Here is a 7956-nt window from a genome sequence, read left to right on the forward strand (position 1 = left end):
GCAGTGGATTTAAAGACAGACTTTGAAGTAGACAAATTAAAGACACCAGATCTTTGCGGTGAGTTTAGTATGATGTCTAGATTCCAGGGCTCTGCTTCTCAATTCTAGCTAAACCCAGAATTACCTGGGAGCTTTTCAAACTTATCAGTGCATGGACCCTTCTAGAGATTCAGATTCGACTGGTCTGAAATGAGGCCATGAATCAATTATTTTTAAAAAAATTATTGACGTGTAGTTGATTTATAGTGTTGTGTTAATTTCTGCTGTTATAGCAAAGTGACTCAGTTATACATACTTTTTTTTTTTCCCATTCTGGTTTATTTCAGGATGTTGAATACAGTTCCCTGTGCTATATAATAGGACCTTGTTGTTTCTAGTCTATGAGTCTGTTTCTGCTTCATAGATACATTCACTTATGTCATATTGATATTTTACATTCTTCATAAAGTGATATCATATGGTATTTGTCTTTTTCTTTCTAACTGACTTAGTATGATAAACTCTAGGTCTATCCATGTTGCTGCAAATTATTTCCTTCTTTTTAATGGCTCAGGAATATTCCATTGTATAGAGGTACCACATCTTCTTTATGCATTTATCTGTCGATGGACATTTAGGTTCTTTCCATATTTTGACTATTGTAAATAGTGCTACTATGAACATAGGGGTGCATGTATCTTTTCAAATTAGAGTTTTGCCTTAGTATATGACCAGAAGTGGAATTGCTGGATCATATGGTTATTCTGTTTTTAGTTTCTTGAGGAATCTCCTTACTGTCTTCCCTAGTGGCTGCATCAGCTTATACTCCCACTAACAATGTAGGAGGGGTTCCCTTTTCTCCACACCCTCTCCAGCATTTATTATCTGTAGACTTTTTAATGATACCCATTCTGACTAGTGTGAGGTGGTGCCTCATTTTAGTTTTGATTTGCATTTCTCTAATAATTAGCTATAATAAGCATCTTTTCATGTTCCTATTGGCCATCTGTATATCTTCTTTGGAGAAATGTCTATTTAGATTTTCTGCCCATTTTTCAACTGGTTTTTGTTGTTGTTGTTATTGAGTTGTGTGAGCCTGTCTGTATATTTTGGAAATTAAGCCCTTGTTGGTTGCATCATTGCAAATATTTTCTCCTAGTCACTAGGTTATCTTTTCATTCTATTTATGGTTTCCTTTGCTGTACAAAAGCTTTTAAGTTTGATTAGGTCCCGTTTGTTTGTTTTTGCCTTGGATGACTGACCTAAGAAATGTATACAATTTTTGTCAGAGACTATTTTGCCTATCTTCACTTCTGGGAGTTTTATGATGTCACATCTTATACTTAAATTTTCAAGCCATTTTGAGTTTATTTTTTGTGTATGATATGAGGGTGTGTTCTAACTTCATTGATTTACGTGTGACTGTCCAACTTTCCCAGCACACTTGCTGAAAAGACTGTCTTTTCTCCATTGTATGTTCTTGCCTCTTTCATCAAAGATTAATTGTCCATAGATGTGTGGGTTTATTTCTGGGCTCTCTGTTTTGAGGAATATATAGATATAGATATATTTTTTTGGCTGTACAGCACAGTTTGTGGGATCTTAATTCCCTGACAAAGGATCAAAGCCATAGGCTCAGTAGTGAAAGTGAGAAGTCCCAACCTCTGGACCACCAGGGAATTCCCAGGAATCAATATTTTTAAAAAGATTGCCAGGTGGCTCTTAGGTGCCACTAAGGTTAAGAATCTGCACTCTAGATAGAACTCAAAGTAGGCAAGTTTTCAGGAGTCCATACCTGAACTATGAAATTTTGAACGAACTCTAAAGAGGCATTTTGGGATTATTGATCCACACAGTTTATATCCTGGGTTTCTTGCCAGTCCCTAGTCTCAAAATCTGGCAGATGCCAGGGTGACCTCCACCCATGAGAGAGTCCCTAGAGGGGCCAACGGGAGATACCCTCATGGAACCATCCTGTAAGGTATGGTAAGTAAAGGTATGGTGTGGTCAAGTAAAATCTCAGAGCTTGAGTGGCCTGACACTGTAGCAGGAAGAAACCACACGGGAGGGTGCGGCGCAGTGGAACAAGCAGTAGGCCAGGAATCAGATGTCTTGTCTTTCACTCTTGACTCTGGAGCTCCGCGATCCGGTAATCCTGGGCAAGTCACTTCACCCTCTGGGTCTGAGCTCTGTTACCTGTCAACTTCAGTCTTAAAGTTTCCTTCCCTGTCTATGGCTCTCTGACGCTAACTCTGTTTCTGAGGCCAGGCCAATTTGAGGTCTCTAGGCCACTTGAGTTTCTGGGGAGAAAAGGGTAATGGGAGGAGAAAGTGTAATAAGGAAAAAAGTATAAAAGGCAGACAGAGGTTACTTGAGCTTTTAAGAGACGCTGACATAGTTCTATACCAAAAGACATTCTAAATTTTATTTGGTTCTAGATACAGAATTCATCACCAGTCACATCCACAACTGGGTGTTGTTTTTGCTTTGGCTCCATCTCTCTCTTCATTCTTTCTGGAGTTATTTCTCCTCTGATTTCCAGTAGCATATTGGGCACCTACTGACCTGGGGAGTTCATCTCTCAATGTCCTATCTCTTTGTCTCTCCATACTGTTCATGGGGTTTTTCGAGGCAAGAATACTGAAGTGGTTTGCCATTCCCTTCCCCAGTGGACCACGTTTTGTCAGAACTCTCCACCATGACCCATCTGCCTTGGGTGGCCCTACATGGCATGGCTCACAGTTACATTGAGTTAGACAAGGCTATGGTACATGTGATCTGATTGGTTAGTTTTCTGTGAATTTGGTTTTCATTCTGTCTGCCCTCTGATGGAGAAGGATAAGAGGCTTATGGAAGCTTCCTGATGGGAAAGATTGACTGAGGGGGAAACTGGTTCTGGTGTAAAGTCCAATGCTGTAAAGAGCAATATTGCATAGGAACCTGGAATGTTAGGTTCATGAATCAAGGCAAATTGGAAGTGGTCAAACAGGAGATGGCAAGAGTGAACATCGACATTTTAGTGAACTAAAATGGACTGGAATGGGTGAATTTAACTCAGATGACGATTATATCTAATACTGTGGACAAGAATCCCTTAGAAGAAAATGAGTAGCCATCATAGTCAACAAAAGAGTCCAAAATGCAGTACTTGGATGCAATCTCAAAAATGACAGAATGATCTCTGTTCATTTCCAAGGCAAACTATTCAATATCACACTAATCCAAGTCAATGCCCTGACCAGTAATGCTGAAACAGCTGAAGTTGAATGGTTCTATGAAGATCTACAAGACCTTCTAAAGCTAACACCCAAAAGACATGTCCTTTACATTACAGGGGACTGGAATGCAAAAGTAGGAAGTCAAGAAATACCTGGAGTAACAGGCAAATTTGGCCTTGGATACATAATGAAGCAGGGCAAAGGCTAATAGAGTTTTGCCAAGAGAATGCACTGGTCATAGCAAACACCCTCTTCCAACAACACAAGAGAAGACTCTACACATGGACATCACCAGATGGTCAATACCGAAATCAGATTGATTATATTCTTTGCAGCCAAAGATGGAGAAGCTCCATACAGTCAACAAAAACAAGACCAGGAGCTGACTGTGGCTCAGATCATGAACTCCTTATTGCCAAACTCAGACTTAAATTGAAGAAAGTAGGGAAAACCACTAGACCATTCAAGTATGACCTAAATAAAATCCCTTACGATTATACAGTGGAAGTGACAAATTCAAGGGATTAGATCTGATAGACAGACTGCCTGAAGAACTATGCTCAGAGGTTTGTGACATTGTACAGGAAGCAGTGATAAAGACCATCCCCAAGAAAAAGAAATGCAAAAAGCCAAAAAAAAAAGGTTGTCTGAGGAGGCCTTACAAATAGCTGTGAAAAGAAGAGAGGTAAAAGGCAAAGGAGAAAAGGAAAGATATACCCATTTGAATGCAGAGTTCCAAAGAATAGCAAGGAGAGATAAGAAAGACTTCCTCAGTGATCAATGCAAAGAAACAGAGGAAACAATAGAATGGAAAATACTAGAGATCTCTTCAAGAAAATTAGAGATACCAAGGGAACATTTCATGGAAAATGGGCACAGCAAAGGACAGAAATGGTATGGACCTAACAGAAGCAGAAGATATTAAGAAGAGGTGGCAAGAATACACAGAAGAACTGTACAAAAAAGATCTTCACAACCTGGATAATCACGATGTGTCACCTAGAGCCAGACATCCTGGAATTTGAGGTCAAGTGTGTCTCAGGAAGCATCACTATGAACAAAGCTAGTGGAGGTGATGGAATTCCACCTGAGCTATTTCAAATCCTAAAAGATGATGCTGTGAAAGTGCTACACTCAATATGCCAGCAAATTTGGAAAACTCAGCAGTGGCCACAGGACTGGAAAAGGTCAGTTTTCACTCCAATCCCAAAGAAGGGCAATGCCAAAGAATGCTCAAACCACCACGCAATTGCACTCATCTCACATGCTAGCTCAAAATTCTCCAAGCCAGGCTTCAACAGCACATGAACTGTGAACTTCCAGATACTCAAGCTGGATTTAAAAAGGCAGAGGAATCAGAGATCTAACTGCCAACATCCACTGGATCACTGAAAAAGTGAGAGAGTTCCAGAAAAACATCTATTTCTGCTTTATTAATTATGCCACAGTCTTTGACTGTGTGGATAACAACAAACTGGAAAATTCTTCAAGAGATGGGAATACCAGACCACCTGACCTGACTCCCAAGAAATCTGTATGCAGATAAAGAAGCAACAGTTAGAACTAAACATGGAACAACAGACTGGTTCAAAATTGGGAAAGGAGTACATCAAGGCTGTATATTGTCACCCTGCTTATTTAACTTATATGCAGAGTACATCATGAGAAATGCTGGACTGGATGAAGCACAAGCTGGAATCAAGATTGCCAGGAGAAACAACAGTAACCTCAGATATGCAGATGACACCACACTTATGGCAGAAAGTGAAGAGGAACTAAAGAGCCTCCTGGTGAAAGTGAAAGAGGAGAGTGAAAAAGTTGGCTTAAACTCAACATTCAGAAAACTAAGATCATGGCATCTGGTCCCATCACTTCATGGGAAATAGATGGAGAAACAATAGAAAGAGTGAGATTTTATTTTGGGGGGCTCCAAAATCACTGCAGATGGTGACTGCAGCCATGAAATTAAAAGAAGCTTGCTCCTTAGAAGAAAAGTTATGACCAATCTAGATAGCATATTGAAAAGCAGAGACATTACTTTGCCAACAAAGATCCATCTAGTCAAAGCTATGGTTTTTCTAGTAGTCATGTATGGATGTGTGAGTTGGACTATAAAGAAAGCTGAACACCTAAGAGTTGATGCTTTTGAACTGTGGTGGTGGAGAAGACCCTTGAGAGTCCCGTGGACTGCAAGGAGATCAAACTAGTCAATCCTAAGGAAATCAGTCCTGAATATTCATTGGAAGGACTGATGCTGAAGCTGAAACTCCAATACTTTGGCCACCTGATGAGAAGAACTGACTCATTTAAAAAGACCCTGATGCTGGGAATGATTGAAGACAGGAGGAGAAGGGGATGACAGAGGTTGAGATGGTTGGATGGTATCACCGACTTAATGGACATGAGTTTGAGTAAGCTCCGGGAGTTTGTGATGAACAGGGAAGCCTGGTGTACTACCATCCATGGTGTCACAAAGAGTTGGACACGACTGAGTGACTGAACTGAACTGAACTGAGATACAGAATTCATTTAAACTGAAGGAGAAAAGAGAGGTGAGACTCAATGTGTACTTCTTTGGTTGGAAAAAAACCTAATGTGATGATGATGATGATAGTAATAACTGGACATTCTGTAGCACTTGACAGTTTATAAAGTGCTTTCACATGTTAATAATTACAAGTATGCCTTAGTTTACAGTAAAAAAATGCTTTTTGGTGCTCTCCCACCTGTATGATTTGGTATTGACTGGAAATGTAAATAGGCTTGTTATTTACATGGTTGTTAGTGGAAGCAAGAGGGATGGAGGTTCAGCACCAGCATCCGGACAGTGAACAGCTCAAAAGATGGCCCAGCACACCTGCATCAACACCCCTGTGTTCAACCTGGTGGTCTCCTAACTGTGATCATGAGGAAAACTGAAGCGGTGCTGCCCTGCCTACTTTCCTGGGAAGTATGTCTTCCTCTGTCATCACTGAATCCTTACTTTTGTTTGATTTCTCCTTCCATTGACATTCCAGTAACAAGCAGTCATTTTGTCTTTTCCCTCCAGAGAGAATCCTAGCCTGGGAGACAGAAATTCTGGGTCCTGGTCCCAACTCTGCCGTTTAATTATTTTGTTTCATCTGATCCTCACTTTCTTCCCCTAGAGCAGAGTTGAACCAGCTCTTTTCTACCCCACTAGGTCTACATTGGGCTTCCCCGGTGGTTCAAATGGTAGTCTGCCTGCAATGCAGGAGACCTGGGTTCAATCCCTGGGTCAGGAAGATCCCTTGGAGTAGGAAATGGCAACTCACTCCAGTACCCTTGCCTGGAAAAATCCCACGGACAGAGGAGCCTGGCGGGCTACAGTCCATGGGGTCGCAGAGAGTCCGCCATGACTGAGCGACCAACACTTTCACTTTCAGGTACATCAGGCTTCCCGGGTGGTGCCTGCCAATGCAGGAGATGCAACAGATGCAGGTTCGAGCCCTGGGTCAGGAAGATCCCCTGGAGGAGGGCATGGCAACCCACTCCAGTATTCTTGCCTGGAGAAGGCTCAAATAAAGTAAGATATGTCACAAGGTTTTGAAACTTTGAAAAGCACAATCCAGACAGACCTGAAAGAATGTGAACTATTGTTATTTGGGGGCTTAGCAGGACCAGGGATTTGTTCCCATTGCCTCCAGAACATGCCAGTGCTATGCTGGCCTCCTGACACCCTACGGCCCTCCTCCCATCACACAGTCCTTGGCAGGGCCCGTTGCTCCTGGGATTGGCCCCAGGGCTGCACCAGCCTCCTGAGCGTCCCCAGATAGCATCCCTGGTCCTTAAAGAGCTCTTACAGGCTTCACTGCTCCAAACTTCCATCTCCTGCCCACACATGCCCTGAGTCTTACCTGAGTTAGCTATTTCCTCGCTGCTGCTGCTGCTAAGTTGCTTCAGTCATGTCTGACTCTGTACAACTCCAGGGACGGCAGCCCACCAGGCTCCCCCGTCCCTGGGATTCTCCAGGCAAGAACACTGGAGTGGGTTGCCATTTCCTTCTCCAATGCAGGAAAGTGAAAAGTGAAAGTGAAGTCACTCAGTCGTGTCTGACTCAGCGACACCATGGACTGCAGCCTACCAGGCTCCTCCGCCCATGGGATTTTCCAGGCAAGAGTACTGGAGTACGTTGCCATTGCCTTCTCAAAGGTATTTCCTTAGGGAATACTAAATATTTTTGCTGTCAGTCTATAATCATAATTAGGAAGATAAATCAGCAGTCCCAATAAAGGAGGCTCATATGTTACAAAGCCCAATATTAAATATATTCTTGGAATGGCAGCCAAGGTTGATACCTTGACTCCCCTCTTAGTCCCTCCCTTGAAAAAACCACTTTCTCTTTTCAACCATCTTATCCTCTTAAATTTTTATTGATACCCCAAAAATGTGTTTATTTTAACCCGAGAGTCCTGACATGTTAATGAGGAAATTTGTGGTTAATTGTAGCCAGGGACTAATATTTAACAGCAATAACATTTTATAAGTTCTTGGAAGAGGAAATAGATTCTCAATTTTTTTTATTAGCATGTCCATAAATTAATCTACCACCAATTTCAGCCATACACTTAGAGCCTGTAACCTTATGATATCTACATAACTACATTTTTCTGAGAAAAGGAAAGTTTAATACATCAAATTCTGTTCTATTCTTTTTTTTTCATTAATTTTTTAAGTGAGCATTCATGGACTAAATCTTTGTTGGTTATGATACACAGTGAGAGAGAGCAAGAATTGATTA

This window comes from Ovis canadensis, chromosome 15 (genome assembly GCF_042477335.2).
Source record: "Ovis canadensis isolate MfBH-ARS-UI-01 breed Bighorn chromosome 15, ARS-UI_OviCan_v2, whole genome shotgun sequence".
In the NCBI taxonomy this organism is placed as follows: domain Eukaryota; kingdom Metazoa; phylum Chordata; class Mammalia; order Artiodactyla; family Bovidae; genus Ovis; species Ovis canadensis.